This window comes from Saccostrea cucullata, unplaced genomic scaffold (assembly GCF_032062105.1).
Source record: "Saccostrea cucullata isolate Sc308-1 unplaced genomic scaffold, CSIRO_AGI_Scuc_v1 ctg5022, whole genome shotgun sequence".
Classification (NCBI taxonomy): domain Eukaryota; kingdom Metazoa; phylum Mollusca; class Bivalvia; order Ostreida; family Ostreidae; genus Saccostrea; species Saccostrea cuccullata.
In genome coordinates, this window is record NW_026930389.1 from 17,343 (window position 1) to 38,758 (window position 21,416).

The window sequence follows — 21,416 nt, forward strand, 5'->3', positions numbered from 1 at the left end:
AAAATTATTGGAATTTGTTTTTATATGCTTTAAAAATACTTTGTAGCATATTTTAGGAGAAATGATTTTCACATGAAAATAAAACTAAAAAAAAAAATCAATTGGGGGGCGGGGTGTATATTTAATCACTTTGTTGTCTTGTCAGTTATAAAAGAAATAAATTAATTTTTATTTATTTTGTTTTTTATCTATGTGTTTGTAGATAAATTGATAAATAAACAAGATAAATAATTAGTTCATTTATTAATTCTGTATTTTTAAAGTCATTTATTTTATTTAATTTTCACTTTCCACCTCACCTTATTTATTTTGTGCCGAGTTTACTATGCAGCTATGTATTTGTCAAGAAATAGATTAATTTGTTTTTAAAATGATTAATTTCATTTAATTAATTTTATTTATTTTTTCAAGGAAACTATATCAATTTTAAAAAGTACAATTTTCCAAAATTCAGCATTACCCCAGCCGTGTTTTTATTTAAAGTTCAAAGTCACTCCAAGTAATTTATGGATTAAATAGGTTTTTGCAAAATAAATAAATTAAGTAATAAATCAAACCAAAGAATATTAAATAATTAATTTTAAAAAATTGATAGATAAATATTCTTTGAAGCAACAATTTATTAATATTTCATAGTTATTTCAGAGTTATAAAAGAACACAATTAGTCTCTTAACACTTAAAAAAAAATACTACCATGTGTTTAAAATAATGTTCAAAAATTTTTTTGGTAAGTAACTCTGTGTACTAAATTGACAATCCCACATCTTAGGTAACTGTACAGTGCTCTGGGAGTGTGTAAACTTCTTCTTTTTGCTTCAATGAACATATACAGGGGCGTACTATGGTATATACTGTGGTTTACCGTAGTTGTTTGTAGGAAACAGTAGCCATACAGTGGCATACTGTAGGCATATCGGGGCCTACTGTATGTAACTGTGGCATGCTGGGGATACATACAGTGGCATACAGAGATTTACTGTATATACAGAGCTAGCATACCGTAGGATACTGTAGATATCCTGTAGATTACCGTGAAAATGCTGTAGGATACAGAGAAAGACAGTGGATTTTCATACGGACAGGGGTTTTAAAAGCCAGTAGTGTAGATGTGCATATTACCAGAAATCCGATCCCTTTATTTTCCCGGGAATTTCCATACTTTCCAACTTAGACTTTTGGCCATATTTTGAATACACAGATGAACAGTTTGTCAGCAATACTCCTCTTAAACTGTTGTACATAATTTCGTCAACTTATGCAGATATTCAGGACACATTCCATCTTTTATCCCAAAGAGTTTTGCCTAGTATTCAAGAAAATTTCTCCCCTACCCCCGCCACCACCTCTTCAAATTAATGTTTGGATTTGTGTGATGCCAAGAAATTATGATTCCATTATTTATCTAGAAACTTCATTCGACATTTAAGTGCACACATAAGTAATCTAAAGTAGAGATCAAGAAGATGCTTGAGTTTCTGATTGACAATATCTATGTGGTTTTTGGAGACCAGATATTCCAACAATCTATTGGAATTCCCATGGGAACAAATTGCGCTCCTTTATTAGCAGACTTATTTTTATATTCATATGAAGCAGAATTTATGCAAAATCTTATGTCTGAAAAGAAGAAAACGCTTGCTGTGCCCTTCAACTCGACATTTAGATATATTGACGACGTATTGTCAATTAATAATGATAATTTCCATTCCTACGTCGACACGATATATCCTGGTGAGCTTGAGATAAAAGATACCACAGAGTCCGACACTTCTGCTTCATACTTGGATATTTTACTTGAAAAAGACACTAATGGTAATCTAACAACCAAGCTATATGATAAACGTGATGACTTTTCTATCGTCAACTTCCCTTACTTATGCAGCAATATACCTTCAACCCCTGCATACGGAGTATATCAGTTGATTCGATACACAAGAGCATGCTCTACGTATGAACAATTTCTTAAACGAGGTAAATTATTGACAAGCAAGTTGATGAAAAAAGAATATCAACAGTCTCGTTTAAAGTCATCATTTCGTATAATTATAAGGGGAATCTCAGTTGATTCGATACACAAGAGCATGCTCTACGTATGAACAATTTCTTAAACGAGGTAAATTATTGACAAGCAAGTTGATGAAAAAAGAATATCAACAGTCTCGTTTAAAGTCATCATTTCGTATATATCTAACCCAATCTAGGTCAACTAAAATGAAAGTAGAAATTGAAAGTGAAAGTGGAAAGTGAAAGTCACAGAAACATGCAAAAGTAAAGGAAAAACTGTATTTTTTTTAAGCTCATAATTTTCTTATTTATTATCGGATTGAGACGAGTTTGGTGTCATCGGAAAGCTAAGAAAACGAGAAACATGATTAAGTCAGTTTCCTAAAGCTAGGATGTCTGGGAAAGGGAGAAAAATGGCTTGTTCTTTACACTGCATACTTTGGTTGGAAATGGACAAATTGAGAATTTTGGACTTTATAATGATATAGGTTGCCCTTATAATGGAAAACAAAGCATACAAAATAATACTATCTGCAACTAATCCCCTCTTCAATAATGTTATATGTGAAACCTAAACTTAAGACTATGTGCAAAAGGAATACCAAATAATATGTTTGTAAATGTGGATACAAAATACATTCTGTGTTGCAATACTTGGTTTAACAATTTTCAAGCTGCAATAAAAAAAATAATGTCTTTATATTTTTGGACTTATCATGACTACTGCATTAACTTTTCTTGTGGATTACGCATAAAAGAAAATGACTGTGCTTTATATGTGTATGGTCAAGTTAGACAAAGAAATAAGAACCCTTTTATTTTTACTTTAATTCCGTGTATTTGTACAAAATGCAAGGAAATTGTACTTCCTTCAGTGCTTAAAAAGTGTAAGATGTAATTTAACATTTACTTATCTTGATGTACCGTTACATTTGTAACAGTGTGTTACATTAGTAGAATAACGAGAAAATAACAGGTATATATTGTTCGGTCAAAGGTCAGGGTCACATAAAGAAGAAGCATACATAAGGAATGATCATCCTATCCCAATGACCTTGACCTTTAACCTTGACTTTTTCTTCAAGGTCAAAGGTAAATAGATATCATGCATTCTGTTCATGTTTTTACGAGTTTTCGTTAAGAAGTTATAAATTTTTCTTAAACCTCATAAACTCCTAGGGGCAATAACTACATAAAATAGATAAAGAATTCTATCACAGTAATAGAATGAGAATTGTACTTAATTAGTAGCTTACATTTTCGAAGATTTTGTATCCTTTTTGTATATGTGTACGGTTTTGAAGAATTAGCGATAACACGGGCTTTGCTGAAAGGTGCACTAACTTTTAGAGGGTTCAATGTAAGTGGACAAACAAGGAATCTCTGATATGGTTATAAGAATACATATTGAAAATGCAAAGACGAATATAATTTGTTGAACAACAAAAAATCTTTAATGAATGCTAAATCATACCTAATTTGAATTGCCTTGACCTTTGACCTAGACCTAAATTTTAAGATTTTAACTCAATGAAAAGTGTCCTGTGTGACCCATGTCTCTACGACTTGTCATTTTAAACAAGTTTTTGATAATCATAATCATCACAAACATTCATGGACAATCATTCATGATTGATGTTACGATTCCTTTCTGTATGTATGATTGAAGAATCTACCAAATGAGTCGTAGACAATAATAAGGGTTTGGAATCTCTACATGTAATGTTTTCGGATGAGTAGCGATAAGATATTATTGCCAAAGGGGTCTTTACGCAATGAGGGGTCAAAGTTTTTATACGCATGGTCAACATCGAAAATCTTTTACGAACTGCAATATTAATCACTGAAATCTTTTTGCTAAATCCTGAAACCAAAAATGACATGGGGGAAAAATAATAAGGAAGAAGAAACAGAAAGGAATCAATAGATATTTCCAAGAAAGTTCAAAAGACTTAATAAGCGCTAAAACTCACTGCATTGTTTTCCCCTTAAAATTTTAGATGCATCGGGGGGGGGGGGGGGGGGGGGGTGTTTGCTGAATAGACAGCGCGCGATGTGTTGTTTAAATTATTTGAATTAATTGTACATGAAAATATATATTTATTTATATGACAAAATATAAATGCATAATTTTAATTATATGCGAAATACAATATGAACAAATTGTCAAGTTTACTTTAAAAATATTTCACAATTGATTGAAAAGAAATTGAACTAATAAAAAAAAGATTTTCTATATTAACTGTTTTTTAATAAAGGCACTGTCTTTTTACTGTTTTGTGTATTGTGGTATTTGTGCTTTCTAGAAATAGACCCCTAGAAACCTCCACCTTTTAAAATTTTTTTCATTTCCTTACTTGTTCAGTTTTCTTGAAACAACGGGGTGCTCATTAATATGTAACCCTTATGTCTACTAGTAAATGTTGTGACAACTTATTTATATTAATTTTGAGTTTGAATTTTCCCGCTTTTGAATATAGATGACGGTCAATGTGTATCAAGAAGCACATGTGTTTGAACTTAGTACGTCCCCATAGTTCCTGAAGTAAAGAAAACAATGATAATGTAAAATATACTTGTATATTTTCAGCACTTGAATGCAAAATTTGTCTGAAATATTTTGATCTTAAACAATGAAATATTTTATATATCGGGGCATAAATTCTATTTATAGAACGAATTAAATTGTGATTGTTGGAGAAACCCACTTGTGCATGAACAAGTGTATTGATGTTAGTGTGTATACTATACGACAGCAATTAATTACTTGTGATGGTTATAAATTAATTTTTAACTAATTAAAAGTCTCAGACATTTTAACAGACCTGTAAATTGCAATCAACAGAAAGTGACAAATATGCCTATTGCATAAAACTCTGTTACGTGATTCGCATTGAGTTCACAAGAGGTGCACAAAATGTGTACAGTAAACGCTAGGATTCTAGTGATTTGAATACTTTTATAGAAAGTTATGTAACTGCTAAATTAAATTGGAACACAATTAAAAATTCATGCATAGGGGAGGCATGGGGGCAACATGGGATGCCTGGGGTACCGCCATGCAAAAACAGCCTTGTGAAAACACTCTTAAAGAGAATAATTCTTCTTGAACAATGAGAGGTATAACCACTTTCTTTCAATTTCCATTTCATTTTATTTAAAAATTTAAAAATTAAGTTTCATAAAAAAGAAACTGGAGATGGCTTAAAAATTTAGAACTGACCTTGACCTTTGACCTTTAAATAATGTTCATGGTCCAGGGCTACGGTTACATGGCAGTTAACCCCATTCCCCAAATAATTTATATTTAAAACTTTATAAATTTTCATCATTAGCATAAAAGCCTTGAAGGGCAATAATTAATGTAAGGTGTACTCACATCCTTTAGCATTAGAAATTGAAATTTTTCGTAAAGTTCCATGAAACAGTATTCCCAGTTTAATGTGTCTGAAGTTTATGGTTCCGGAGGAGTAGCGTTGAGCAAGGTTTTTCTGTATATGTAAATATAATAAATATTGAAATATGAAATCCAGAAGTATAAAAGAAATATGTTTAATCAAGTGTGTTTTTGAATTAAATCATTTCACGTGCACGCACGTGCATACATGAGCATGGTGACCCTATGATTTGGTAGAAGTCCATTACATCTATCTATGTTCTAAATCCAACCCCGTTTCGTTGATTACTGCTGGAGTTATAGCTGTTTAAACTTTTGAAAGTTTCAGCCAATCATATGGAACAGCACGTACAACCAGGTGTATGCATTTGCACGGTTACCATACCTTCTTGTAAAAGTTCTTTATATCTATCTATGTTCTGTATCCCCTCCTGTTTGGTTGGAAGCGAATGAAGTTATAGCGATTTCAAGTTTAAGCCAATCAAATTGCAGTGCACATGTTTTCATGATAATTCCTATATAACCTGTTGTAGGATATCTTATATCATGGCTATGATCAGATTTTCCTAGGATTTCATTTTAATACCAGAAAGATATAGAGACTTTAGTTTCAGCCAATCAGAGTGAATCGCATGCGCATGAGATCTTGCTATTTTGCTTATGTCATATTGTCTCTGCCACAAATATATCCTGATATTTTGATTTACAAAGCACTTATTGAGAACTGTAAAAAGTTATACCCAAATGAACTAGTGCTAAATGTAACAGGGACCGTTACAGATGTTCCCCAAACGCTCCCCAGCTCCCTTTTATAGACATAATCCTTATAAGCATAATGAAATAAAATAAGCTCTTTGCATTTGAGACTTTATCAACGTTTACCCAGAAGCGTACCATGTTCATTCAAATTTTATCATAGCACACTTGTACAAGTGAATACATGTGCGTAATGACCATATCATATTGTCTACACAAACTTTATATTTTAATATGCTAAATATTAAAGTATTTAATCCAAAAGTTTAAATAAGAAAATGCTCATTGAAGTGTAGTTTGGAATTTACCCGTTTCACATGCACGCACGTGCATACATGAGCATGGTGACCATACCTTCTTGCAGAAGTCTAATACATGTATCGCTGTTCTAAATCCCAACCCTTTTGGTTGAAAACCAAGGGAGTTATAACTATTAAAGTTTCAGCCAATCATATTGCAGCGCACGTACACGCACATCCATGCATGTGCATGGCGACCATACTATCTTGAAGAAGTCCATTATATATATCTATGTTCCAAATCCCATTCTGTTTGTTTGAAAACCAAGGGATTTTTAGCTGTTTGAAGTTTCAGCTAATCAGATTGCAGCGCACGTACACGCACGTGTATGCATGTGCATGTTGACCATACCATCTTGTAGAAGTCAATAATATATATAAATATGTTCCAAATCCCCTCGTCTTTGTTTAAAAAAGAAAGGGAGTTATAGCTACCTGGTAGTTAAAGTTTCATCCAATCAGATTGCAACAAACGTGCATGCACGTTTTTTTATGATCATTGCTATATATCATATTGTAGGATATCCTAATGCATGGCTATGTTCAAAATTTCAAAGGATTTCGTCAGGGTTTACGAAAGAAATTGAGACTTTAATATCAGCCAATCAGAGCAAAGCGCACGAGCATGCGCGTGAGATCTTGCTATATCGACCATGTCATCTTGTTTATACTACTAATATATCCTTACATTATGAGTTTCAAAACATTTCATCACAAGATAGAAGAGTTACGGCAATTATAATACATCATATTTGTCATTTCACGAGTGGCATGTGCCAGCACGAGTGGCATCCCTGTGCCAGCTCTTGCAAGCACGTGCGCGCAAAATGACCTTTTTGCGGCAAATCTACATAAAATGTTTACTGACCCTAAAAACATGTTACCTTAGTCGGATGTGTAGTTTACCAGAATACTTGTGCACAAAAATTTCCCAGGAAGAAAAATAATAATAAGAAGAAACAGAGTAAAAACAATTAGTTTCCCAAATTTGTTTAGGAGACATGATTAAAACTGTCAGCGCACGTGTTGCACGTGTGCGCCAAATGACATTTTTTCTTCAAAGCTACATAACTTGTATACTGACCCTAAAAACATCTTTCTTTATTTGGATGTGTAGTTTACAAGAACACTGAATTACAAATTTAAAATTTCAAGGAACATACCTGTATGCATGTTTAAAAGTTTCAGTTGTAGTGTCAAGGTTTATTATAAGTGCCTAGGGCAAGAACTGTGAAAGGGTTCATGAATCACATAAGAGTGTTGTTATGTTGATGTAAATAAATTTTTAATTTATAATTGAACATGAAGTTAAGCTTATTTGATAGGTTATACTGAACATACATTTAATGTACCACACAAATAATCAGTGTTATAATCTCTTATAGGTATCTGTATTCCTTCAATGTGAAGAAGCACTCTATGAATATATTAAGTTTAAAAAAACAATTCCAATTATTGAATTTGGTATGAAATTGTAAAGCGATATTTATGAAAACACATAATCAAAAGCAGGTAAACAACATGTCCAGGGAGTAAGATTGGGAGCCTATGTAAATTATTATTCATAAACATATATTTATTGAGATGAACCAAAATATTTTGATTTTATTTTCCAATATCAATTTTTTTTTAATTCAATGACACTATACTAATGCAGAAAGTGTAGGGATGATTTAAAATTGAGCTGTTTGTGTAAATATCCCGTACGAAATTCAGAGACGTATTACAAGTTCAAGTTCAAGTTCATTTATTTCGCTCACACCAACATCAGTGGTACATGAGGTACAATATATAAATTAGTCGTCATAATTGTAAGAAAAATAATAAATATACATGTAATTATAAAACAATAACATAAATGAGAGGCAAAACATATGTGCAAAGTATAGCAATAAACATACAATGAAAAAAGAGTAAAAAAAAGAAAAGAGGGTATGGTAGCATTTAACTTATGGAGGACAGACGGTGTCGTTTATTTTAGATATAAATATAAAAAGGTTTTTTAAAGATTTTAAATTCGTTGTTGACATAATTTCAAAAAACTTGGGTGTATTTGGCATTTTACAATATCTGGGTTGTAAAAGATTCTTTCTAACACTATTCAATATTTTGCATTCTAAAATGTAATGAAATTCATCTGCTATTTGCCCTGTATTACACAGTTTACAAACTCTTTCATCTAATGGAATATTTGACCATCTACCAGTTTCGATTGGGAGGTGGTGGTTTGAGGTTCTAAATTTTATTAATATTTTTTGGAGTTTACTAGGTAAAATACTTAGATATTTTTCAAATCCAAAATCAATTTTAAAAATTTTGTAAATTTGACCATTTGATGAGTTATTAATATCACTATGCCATTTTTGAATAAACTGGTCTCTTAATCTTTGCTTCACTACCGCAAGTATCCAATTTCTGTCAATGGAACTTTGTTCAAACCAAATGTTAGAAAACCCACAAGATGTTAAAATTTTATAAATGAAATCTACCCAAGGATTTTTTGGACCTCCTTGAGAATATTGAGAATATAGATATTTATATAGAACACAAACTATTTTGTTTTCTGAAGAATTGGGGCTTAGCAATTTTAACCAGTACGAGACCATTCTTATAAAAATAGTAATATACAATGGGAATCGACCAGTCTCCCCATACACCATATACGAGGGCGTGCTACTCTTTAAATGGAAAATATGTTTTAAAAACCTTACTATTACATTAATTACCATCAACTTTCACTTCTCTAGCCTAACCTGCTGGGTGGTAATTACTTACAGATGTGTTGAGCATGTTTAGGAACGACTTATCTGTGATGTTGTAAACCTTTCTAAGAACAGCTTATCAATTTACATCCGGTTTGTGTGCAGTTCTATTTCCCACCCTAATTATCTTTAAAAAAAGTGAATTCATATATTATAGTGAATACACCTAATTGATGGAATTTTATTTTTATGTTGTTTAAACAAAACAGCATTTTTTCTTCAATTTACAAATTGTACTGAGTAGAACTTCCAGAAATCATAAAACTGTTTAGCTAACTAGGGGGTTGTAAACAACAGCATCTGCATCCAAGTATTTGCGCCAATTTTAAACCACCAGGCAGGTCATGCCAAGAACAATGAGATTAGAGAAAGCCACAACAAAGCACAGAGGGTGTAGAAGAGGTAATTATTTTGAAAACATAGCTTAACATTGAAATTATTTATCTATGAAAATAAAGACAGCTGCATTTGCTTTTGATTTGCAGAGCCAGATGTTAATGATTGAAAATTGGGTCAGTAGTATTTTGAATTACATAAATTACTTTCTAGTGTTTTTCTTTTTCCAGAAAATGATTTACATCTAAATCCTTATCACATTTGGAAAATTAATTGAATGATGAAATGGTCTTAAGAGGAGTAGAAAAGATCTTGCAATATTAAGAGTTGACCAGCAGCATAGCTTTCCATAAATGCAATGCCAGTGAACTGCAGCCATTGGAATTAGATTGCATCAGGAAGAAGATGACTGTTTGCAATGCCAGTTATAGAACATTCAAACTTCTTTTTGTGAATATTTCAATCTATGAAAATGTGATTGGGGAATGTGATGTGAAACGTGAATGACGGAATTGCTTGTGATTTGCATCTTTTATGCCAATTTAGGAGTAAAGAGAATGACAGGATTTATCGACATGATTCTCAAAACTGTGTTTCACTGTGATTGTTGGAGTGTTTCATTACTATAAAAGTCAGCCTTGGATGTTTAAATGCTGTGAAACGGTTAATAATTATTCTAACATGTAACTATGATTTGAAATAGTAAATTGAAGATTATGATTTTTAAATTTTAATGACAATCCTTTATTTGAATCTCATTCACATTTTATAACACTGAAAAATATTAAGAAAATAAAAATGATGTATGCTAAGCTTAATTTGTCTAATCTTTTTTATACATGTTATATGTAGTTAAAAATATTTGTACTACGGGTAATTAAAAGTTGATTGTACATTTATCTTCATGCTATAGTTGTAGCTCCCATAGCTAAAATATAATATTTAGTTCAAATCTATTTAAAGCAGGCGTATTTATTGTACAGGCGTATTTTTTTTCTACGGGCGTATTTTTTTATACGGGCGTATTTATTTTTCAGGCGTATTTTAAGGGTATTCTTAAAATCTAGGCGTAATTCTATTTTTAAAATTTCCAGGCGTACTCATTTGCATATTTCGGCCAAAAATACGGGAGGATTACGCCTTGTGTACGCCCGTATTTTACATTATACGCCTGGTTTTATATATTCATTTCAATAGAGATTTCGAGAAGGATTTTTCAGAATTAAAATACGCCTGGATTTGTTTTAAAATACGTGTCTTAAATTTCGTACGGGATGTTAATAATCACTCATCACTAGAAAATGATATATTTAATCAATGACATCATTCATGCACTTAACTTTAAATTGAAAAAATATAGAAATTTCCAAAATATGCTACTTCAATAGGCCTATTACATAAATTCTAAGGTGTCTTCAATATGAATGCCAAAATGATGCAGGGTCCTAATGCCGGCATAATGGGCAATCTTAATAAATTGAATGTGCTGGGTTGTTTTGGGGGTTAGGTGTTGGGGGGGGAGGGGTGCGGGGGGGATTTAAATTTTATGTGTTGGGTTGCCAAATTAGCAGGAAATGGAAATTAAACCCTTATTTTCAATGCATAAGAAATGTCTATATTAGCATGAAGGGAGTGGTACTGTTCCTTCACCCTTACTGACCCAGGTCTGATGCCTATGTTCCAAACATATTTTCTAAGAAGAGAGATGTTAAGTCTAGGAGTCTAACCTCTAACCTCCCTTTAAGTAATAAAAGAATGCTCTACCATAGAGCTAATAAAGTGAGGTAATACTGGTGTGTACCTAATCCTACTGAGCACCTTTCTAAGATAATTAAAACTTACATATTATCTGACTTGCTCTTTGAGGTGACCCAAAAACTCTCAAAATACTACATGTAATTCTTGTATCCTCATTAATATTAAACAGGAAGGAGTGGAATACTCCTTGTCACTTTAAGTTTTTGTTATTTTGGACCCAATGACATGTATGTCCATAGAATGCCAAAGGAAGCCTTTGATGACCGTTTTATACAAAAGAAAGTGTCGTTCGAAGTAAGGACAGTTATTTAATATCACAAATATTGAAAAACATACATAACATCACTGACATTCCAGAAGTATACGCCTGAAATATAGTACACATACCTTCAGATAGGCTGAAGAACGTAAACAAATAATCATTCGGAACCCCTTGGGCCATGAATTGAAATCGACCTAAGTAAGAGTTATCGCTCTTACCCCTATTAAAATATTACGGAACATTCCAGTAGTCGGAAATAAAAGAACATGGTAATGAGAGTTTCAATTTTTTTTATTGTGATGTATATGAATTGTAATAGATGTATTTATTATTGTTGTGATGCTTAAGAAATACCAGTGAATGTGTTGTTAAAAAATCATATTATTTGAGATAGGCGGTTTCAGTTAGCTTTCAATTCTTCTTTCTATCACTCGGCGTTTGTCATAATCCAAACTCATGTCCAGACTGTGTTCATAAATGCATTATAAAATGAAATTATAAAGCATTTGTTTTAAGGTATAGTCTTTTAAATATTTGCGGAATAGAACAAAATATATGGGTCTGATAAAAACTAATTTAGATTGTTTGAAGGAAAACCTGAAAATTTGAAAATTGGTTACCTAAGATAAATTGTAATGTAAAATTCATGTTTCTCATTTTTTGGGTAATTTTCCTTGTGATTTAAAGCAGACAATTTAATGAAATTTTAACTGAAAGAACACCCAAAAATAAAGAAAGTACTTTAGGAAGCGGTGGGAAATAAATCGTTATTCCTAGAAGATAATTTCAAATAATTGGAAAATAAAATTTGATGGATTACTATGGTTCACACATGTGACCAATTATAGAGCGTATTGGAATTTATTTTTCCCTAATGTTTGTTGGTCTAGCAAATTTTCTTTATATTCGATACGGCCTGAGTTACTGCTCATGTGCATTGCATTACAGATATGAAAATCCTCGTTTGTGGGTAATTCATCGTTTGTGGGTAATTCATCGTTTGTGGGTGCCGCTACAGTGCTGTACGTTTTTTATAGCTGAAACCAGATATTGTCCACAGAACTAGCCCCTTCAATAGTGAAGTGCCGAAGAAAATAATATATCATTACAAGGGAAGTTGAAATGACCTGAGCCCCCCCCCCCCTCCCATTTTTTATTATGATTGTTTTTTCATATACCTGTACATGAATAGTAAATGTAATTAAGGTAATTGTAATTAATGTACAAACAGTGGAGAATTGAGATAAGAAACAAATCTATAGATCAAGAATGGAAAGAAACGAAGGAAGAGATGTATGTTTAATGAAATAAAAGAAGAGAATAGGAATGATTAAATAAGGAAACAAATGCTGGAAATAAAAGGAAAATATCAAGATGTCAGTGTGTATAGAGAAAGAAAGAAAGGAATAGAGATTATTTAAGAATGAAGAATGAAATCGTAGAATATAATTAAAATGAAAGTGGGGGTAGGCTAATTATAAGAAAAAAAATTAAACCCTAGAAACAACCTGACAAGCCAAATAAAAGAAAAGGGTGGTAAAGTGCCTAGTCTCAACCCTGAAATCCTATATGGGGGGGGGGGTTAGGGTGGGGTATGTTCAGACTGCATTGACAAATTTCTTTCCGAACACCGCCACTTTCCCCGTTGTAAGCTTCGGCTACAATATGTCAGGGGAAGGTAGGGTGTGGATGTGTGTAGGCTAAATCTGTGTATGAATGTCTGAAATTTATCTGAAGTCTATATTTGTAAAATAAATTAGTGGTGGGGATGGGGGACAAAGATCATTTCTAACCCCCCGGCTCAGACGCCTATGTAATGTATTTAGAAGAAATTTCATGCTTTTGATGTGATTGAATTCATTAGTTGTCCGTCAGCCGTGTCAAATTCCGGATGATAAACCGCATCCGAATAACCTCTTTATTGATGCCTGATAACAAGTAGACCTAAGATATATCAGATATAATTTAGATTTATGAGCTGTAAATATTATGTAATTCAAAATTACAGACGTAATTGAACTGGATTATAAGTTAAAATTGATATCTTCTTGACCATGTAGAGTATAGTGATCAGAAATCGAAAGTGTAGGGATATATAGTGTCGTCATCCCTACTGACGGTGGGAAAAACCTGGCGGGAGTACGAGCATACATGAGGGGCCCAATGGAAGACTAAGTTTTGTTGGAGGTTTTCTGGGTTGGAGAGATAAACTTTCTAAAGAGAATGACATGAAATATGTAGGTGAAAGTACTATTTATGTGTGTCACTTTGTTTCGTGAAACATAAGTTATAGGTACTAGGCTGAGGTAATTTTATTTTCCCTCGTCGGCCCGCCTGCCATAGGTCTCCTCCAAAGAAAGGTGCATGTGTCGGGTTGACATCTTTTATCATCTGTACTCGTGGTATTTATTGATTCAAGGTGTCATATGCAATTTTCTTGTCCGATGTTGCCAATGCAAAACTGGGAAGCTTTTAAAATTATCAGGTTGGTCACACACACACACACACCCTCACACCAAATGTTCATTTAACCCCCGGTTGGTGGTCAATCGCCCATATCGGCGTCTTTATTACCCCCCAAATGATGGTCTTTTCTATGTAAATTTAAATTCTTATTAAAAAAAAGCAAAAGCTCTTTTATCTAGAGGATAGGATGAGATATTTGATTAATGATGAGGAAATTCTCCCCGTCAATCACTTTTCGATGTGTAGGAGCTCTATTATGGTACTTGTAGATTTGGAAACGGAATTAAGTTATATTACCGAATTACCAATTCATATGTTTCCGATTACAACAAAATAGTCGAATTACAATAATCACTGATAAATTACCTTTGAGATTGTTATGATGAATGTGGTATAATGCTGTTGTAGGATGGCGGATTGGACAAGAAAGAAAGTAAGAGAAATGGTATGTACGATTTTAAATTATGCAGATTATACTCCTCATAAATCCTTGGCCTACGTTGTTCATAGAAATCGGGATTTCTTTCCAGAGTTCACAACAGAGAAACACAACTAAACAACGATCCGTAAGATAACAATCAATTATAAGAATAGCCATGGTGTCATCCAACATCTTCTAAATATGTGATTAAGAATCTATATGGAAGCTTCAGATTAGTTGAATAAATAATGAATAAACATAACTCAATTATTGCTTCATATTTATTCTTGAAAAAACTTTGATTTAATTTTTTATCACACGTGTCTTTAGTTATGGCGATGACGAAATATCTGCATACCTGATAGACTTGAGATCACGTGACGGAAAAAAATCACGTCTTTTTGCTTCACCGTAGGCCAATGGTTTATGAGCAGAAGAGCGTATCATAAAACCTAGGTTGGTGAAGATGACATTGCTTATGAATGTTGTACCTAATTTTGGACGAATCCACCCAGCTCTGACATTGGCCCTGCAGGGTTCGACACTAACATTTTAAGGCTTTGGTCCGGTCGGACTGGTGCTTCTTTACTTTTACTAGTCTGCGGGCAATTTTACAAGTCCGTCAAAATATAATTATAAGTAAATAAATAAAATTTACGTTGCAATGTATTTCATACTCTTTTGAAATAAACAAAGCATTTATATGAAATGTTTATACCAAGAATTCGTTGAAATGACTGAATCAGGTACTACTGTGTCAAACAAAATCATGATCGGTAAAATGTTTAATTTCATACCAATGAGTCCTAAAATTAGGCGCCGAATTGACTCAGATTACTTACCTAACTTCCCGCCAAGAAGATAGAAAGCTAAAAATAAATGCGGGGTTTTCCAGTGAAAGTTGTCGAGAATTTGAACATTGGTAAATTCTTCTTTTTTTCCTCAGAAAATTTTATTAGTCCGTTAATCGACTAATTAGCTACAAATTTTGTTAGTCCGAATGAAAATGTATAAGTCTGAGACTAACGGACTAACGTTAATGTCGGTCCCTGCCCTGACTTTAGAACATTCATTCGTCAGTCTTTCACTTCATATTATATACATCAAACATGAATATGTATCAGGACACTTTTCCATTATAGAAGATTTTTTTGACATTGGCGCCTGATTGATGAAACCCAGAATATTAGCAGCGGTTTTGGAAAAAGTAATCATTTCATAAGTTCTATGGTTGATTCAAAGACCTCGTCAGCAAATACGAGTTGATGATTTAGCCCACTGCTGACTGATGTTTGTCATACTTATTGTTAGGCCCTAATTTTTAACACTGTAATGAAGAGAGGTTATTTTTTTTTATTTCCTCAGCATGACTAGGAGCACTTGGTGGATAAGACTTGTTGATAGGGGCTGCTCAGTCCTCCATGGCACCTGATGCCACCTTTGAGTTTTTAAGTTTTGTGATTGCTGTGCTTTTAATTTATAATTTATTTACACATTTTGATATAGAACATGTTTGTTGATCTCCATATCCTTTATTCTGATGTACTTGTAGCAAACTGATACATTGGCCAATGTAGAGTTGAAGGAATTGTCTAGATCTTCAGGAGAAGGAGAAAAGTGTAAGGAATTGTAATTAATTAAGGTTATACTGTAGTGCAGAAGTGTACTTGGAAACATACATGCATCTCAAAGTATTATGTAATGCCCTTTATAATTTATTTCTGAAATTAAAATGTTGAAGAGAGGTATAAATTCATATCCCCATGTCACCGGTTTCAGAGGTGTGTGAAAGTCAGTCAATATATCGGGTCTCAATAGGTAAGTGGTTAGAGCACTGGCATGGTACGCCAGAGGCCCTGGATTCGAGACCCGGTAGAGACATGATTTTTCACCAACTGTGACACCCATTTTAAAGGAAAGCAGCAAATAGCAATACATTTCACTCCTAAAAATCCAATCAGAACCCCTGAAACAAGTTATATATCTACAAATGGCACAGCTGATATTACATAATTTATACTGGCTTGTGAAAAGAATTTTAGAGTAGAAATATTTACAGTAATGTTATCACCCAATATGTAAATAGAGAAATGCCTATGTAATGGGAAATGATTCAAAAGGACGTGTTGTATTGACGTAATTTTTTTCAGATGAGGATTGTGCTATGAAATCAAAGCTTGCCAATATAAGAGCAGTCAGCGTGTAAACTTTGTATGACATTTTTGAAGAACTTGGCCGGTAAGTGCAATTGGTCAGTGCGTATTAGACATGGCAAGAATTTGTTTTTACAGCGTAGAGCTTTACCTTGGCGCATATCTATCTATGAGGAAAATCTCTGACTGTTCCTCGCTTTCCTTGTGTGCCCAATAATATTGTTGTCGAAGCAATACCTTCATTGTATCGGTCGTAGCAATATACTTGAGATTCATACAATCGCAACAGTCCTAATCATAGTTGCCAAATCACCTCCATTCATCGTTGAAGTTTACAACCCTTAACCTGATTATTTTTAGCTCACCTCAATGCATTTTGGGGAGCTTATGTAATACCCTCGGCGTCAGGGTTATTAAGGTTAATATTTTGGAGCTAGTATTACAAAACTAGCCTATTGTTTGGAGAAAGAAACATTCATATGACATATGTTGATGTATTGTAGTGGTGCATTTGGAGTAGTGCATCGGTGTATAGAAAAGGACAGTGGGACGGAGTATCTTGCCAGGTTTATTAGCACTCCTTACCCAGCCGATAAGGCAACGTTGAAGAATGAAATAAGGATAATCAGCCAACTTCATCACCCCAGTATTGTTCATATGAAGGAGGCATTTGAGGATAATCATGGAATTATTTTAATTATGGAATTGTAAGTAGAAGAGGAATTGTATTGAAATATTCACAGTAGCCCATTTCTATGGCGTTGAGTGAGTCTCTATATCCTAATGTACTGATTGGTGAGATTTATGCATCCCAATGTGTCATTGGATGTATTCGCATTGAGAAATAGCAACAGCTGTAAACCAATATCTTTTGAAACGTTCACAATGAATGATATATGTAATATGAAAAAATGTCCATGGTATCTATAATTTATGATACTACAAATTAACATATGTTGTATACTTTTTACGCAAGAAAAATGTCAGGGTTAGGGTTAGATGAAATTGTACGGAGATGTTGCGTCTAATGACATGACTGACATATTGGGATTGATTAATGTAATACAAAGCACTTTAATGACTTGAAATTAACAACAAAATAACCAGAAATACTACAACAGTATAAAGCCTGAAATTTTTAATCTTAGCTTTAATTTCTCAATCTTCAATCCAAAGTTATCCGACCAAGCGATGATATTGACTAGTATTATGTATTTATCCATTTTCTCCATTTCTTGACCTCGCCCTATAGTAAGTCATACGTACTTGTAATAGTATAGTCATGGATGTTGTATAGATGCAATCACATTACTGCAGAAGGAATCTCTGACAATTGCAAATAAGATATGATATAAATTTATGAAACCCTTCAAAGTAAAAAGAATTGTGTTGAAAATGACTGTGAACATTTTAGGAGATGTCTGGTAAATTATAACCCTCCTTCATTCTGACCAGGACCCATGACTGTAGACCGTCAGTTGTTAAAACTATATATGATTTTTATTATTATGTTACTGGAGTCACTCACTTGACCTATATTTTGATATTTTGAATTTTTTTTTTGTTGTCTGTTGTTGATACTTTTGTATGTAATATATATAAGACCTCAAAGTGCTCTGATCTAGATCAAGTATAAAGTTATGGCCTAAGTCTGGTGGTTCTAAGTAACCCATAATTTTTACGCCAAAGTTTTCTGACTTGTTGGTATGATACAAGTCACTGATCATTGTAATGATATGATTTGTCAAGGTCCGATGTTGCATAGAAACAAAGTACATTTATTCCTTCATTATAACCTAATAAGTCAATTTCTGATCCTTGTGTTTTAGCTTTTGAATCCAGTACGTTAGTATTTGTTCCCACATTTACTGAATTTTATTTGTGGTTTTTACCCACAAGAGTTGCTCGAGTTATTCCTCGCACCCCATTCATGTGAAAAACTGAAAATGGTTATTCCTGGAACAGTAATTGAAAACTAATGGTGTCCTGAAACCCACTGCAGATGTGATTTTTAGGCCTTGCACACTCCTCGACTGCTTTTGGGTTAGTCTTATCATTCACCTAATAATTCTAGATTTTATTTGTTACACACTTTTCTACTGATTAGGGTTAGGCTATTCATTGGATGAGGGTTAGTCATAGTATTTAATATTCAATTGGATAAATTTAAAACACCTGTACCTTTGCAGACTATTACGATTTTATAAATTTGAATTTTTTAAATGCATTATACCAACGTTGGCTTGATCTTTCCACTTTGGATTTGTTATACACCTTAGACATAATAATTGGTTTATAGAAGTTGAGATGCTGTGGTTGAAAAAGAAATCATTTAGTGGTAAAGACAAGGCATTGTGAAATTTTGACTGTCAATGTTAGAAGAATTAGTGAACACCAAGATTATTTCATAGACATAGCCCTACACTGAATTTTGTGCTTTGATGATTAACCTATGTTAGTAAGGGGACGAGTTTTAATCTACTGCCACAATTTTAATATTCAGAATATTGCAGCAACTTTTTTTATTATCTTGCGTTGTGGAGAGTATCAATAGTTGAAGATAACAGATATCTAGTGAATCCTACGGACAATTCCATGAAAAGAAAGATATATATATTTTATTACTGCCTAACACATTAACCCCTGTCATATCCCAGACTGATATTAGGTGTCAACACAGGATAATCTCCTTTTCACTGGTGACACTTGCCATGAGCCGTCTGTATTAATGGTGAGGTAGCTGGACAATCAGGTAGAGAACTTTGTATGATAAGTATTCTCTAAGAAATGGCTTGGAAGAAGGTAGCCATAGTAAAATGCACTGCATAGCTGAATGTGTGTTTACAAGGTAATGTTAGTAAACATTGGAATGTTATTTTTGAAAATCCATCTGTTAATGAGGTTGTTGAAATTTCTGTAACATCAATGTATCGGTGAGTAAAATTTGAGGAAGGAACTCCAATAACATACTGAAATAAAGTGATTGACCCCCTCATCAGAATGTATTTGTTTCATTATAGCCTTTCTGGAGAGGACTTGTTTACCAGGGTAGCATTAAAAGGATATGGAATAGAGGCCGATGTGATTTAATACATCCAACAGATATGTGAGGGCATCAAACACATGCACGAGAACAACATTGTCCATTTGGACCTCAAGGTCGGTAAAACAGAACTGTCTCATAGTCACTAAAGCTTGAATTGTAATACTTGATTTATCTATAACTTTTTTTTTATGTAATCCTGAAGCACAGAAAGCTAAGCTGAAGTACTCTGTTCCTTCATTGTTTGTTCTCCATTGGTAAATGTTTCACATGTTCAAATTCTTTTCAAGAATCAATGTGCCAACTTAAACGAATCTTGGTACAAATCCTATGTGTGTAATGTTGAGTGAAATAAAATCTAGGACAAAGTTGAAATTGAAATCCTTGTTTTAATTTTAGAAAAGGTGTGTTAAATTTTGTGCTATGACCTCTAGCAATTGTAGGGTTAGGGTTAAAAAGATGTGGAAATGTTTTTCAATCATGTATACATTTCTTGCTAATAATGAATGGTCCAGAATAAGATTATCTTTGATCCACAATATGAAATCTCAAATGTATGAGAATAGAGACATATGTGAAAAACATGAAGGACATATGTCTGAAGAGATGATGAATTTGATTTTCTGCTCTTTCGTAGCCTTGGAATGTAGTTATTGATTCCATCAATCACTATCACCTGAAGATGATAGATTTGGGCCTGGCTGCTGAACTTAAACCTGAGAAGAAATTCAAAGTGACAACTGCTAATTCCGAGTTTGCAGCTCCTGAGATTGTAGTTTCCGAACGTATTGCTTTTTACACAGACATGTGGGCTGTTGGAGTGCTGGCTTATGTATTGTAAGTATGAAGTAGTTTATTATGGAAAATTAATCTCAATAAATAACAAGATGATGGTAATTGTCATGAACATAACAAATGAGAAATGAAAATATGTGCTAAGTTGAACTTGACCCTAAGATGAAAGACATTGTTGTTGCTCTTAATTCACATTTCTTATAATAAATGTTGTCTATGTACAGGATGAGTGGAATATCTCCCTTCGCTGGTGAGGACGAGCTGGAGACTAGGCAGAATGTAAGTCGTTGTGTGTGGGACTTCTCAGACCAGTGTTTTACTGAAGTATCTTTAGAATCCAAGGACTTCATCAGGAGACTTCTTGTTAGGAACCCCTAGTAAGTACACTTAGTACCATGTAGCCTATACTGCAACCTTTTATAAGATGAAGCTTTAACCACGAAAAATTGAACCTCATATTTAGGTCACGTGAGTAACTCAGGTGACCTATTGCTATCCGTTTTTGTCCGTCATTGTGTGTTGTGCGTCGTGTGTTAACATTTGAAGCTTCTTCTCTGGAACAACTTAACTAATTTCAACCAAATTTGGTATAGGGCATGTATGGGTGAAGGGGAACAAAAATTATGAATTTCATGGTCCCTGCCTCCCTGGGGCCTGAGGGGTTGGGCCAAAACCACAAAATTTAATGCAATATTTAAAAATCTTCTTCTTTACTCCTGGACATCAAGCAGTCAAATTGTTGTTATGAATGTAATGAGCATTGAGTCCTCTACCAAAATTGTGAAATTCATGGCCCCAAGGTCAGGGGTTCTAGTGCTAGCGCGGGGCTATATAGATTATATAGTGAAAATGCATGATTTCTTTGAAAATCTTCTTCTCTGCTCCTAGGTATGAAATAAACTAACCAAGTACATAGTTATGATGAGCAAGAGTGCCTCTTCCAAAATTGTGAATTTTATGAC

At 33.4% G+C, this 21,416-nt stretch overlaps 1 pseudogene; it reads left to right on the forward strand.

Annotated features, from left to right (window-relative positions):
- Positions 1 to 14,451: 14,451 nt before the first annotated feature.
- Positions 14,452 to 20,832, forward strand: LOC134228376 (myosin light chain kinase, smooth muscle-like; annotated as a pseudogene).
- Positions 20,833 to 21,416: the final 584 nt, after the last annotated feature.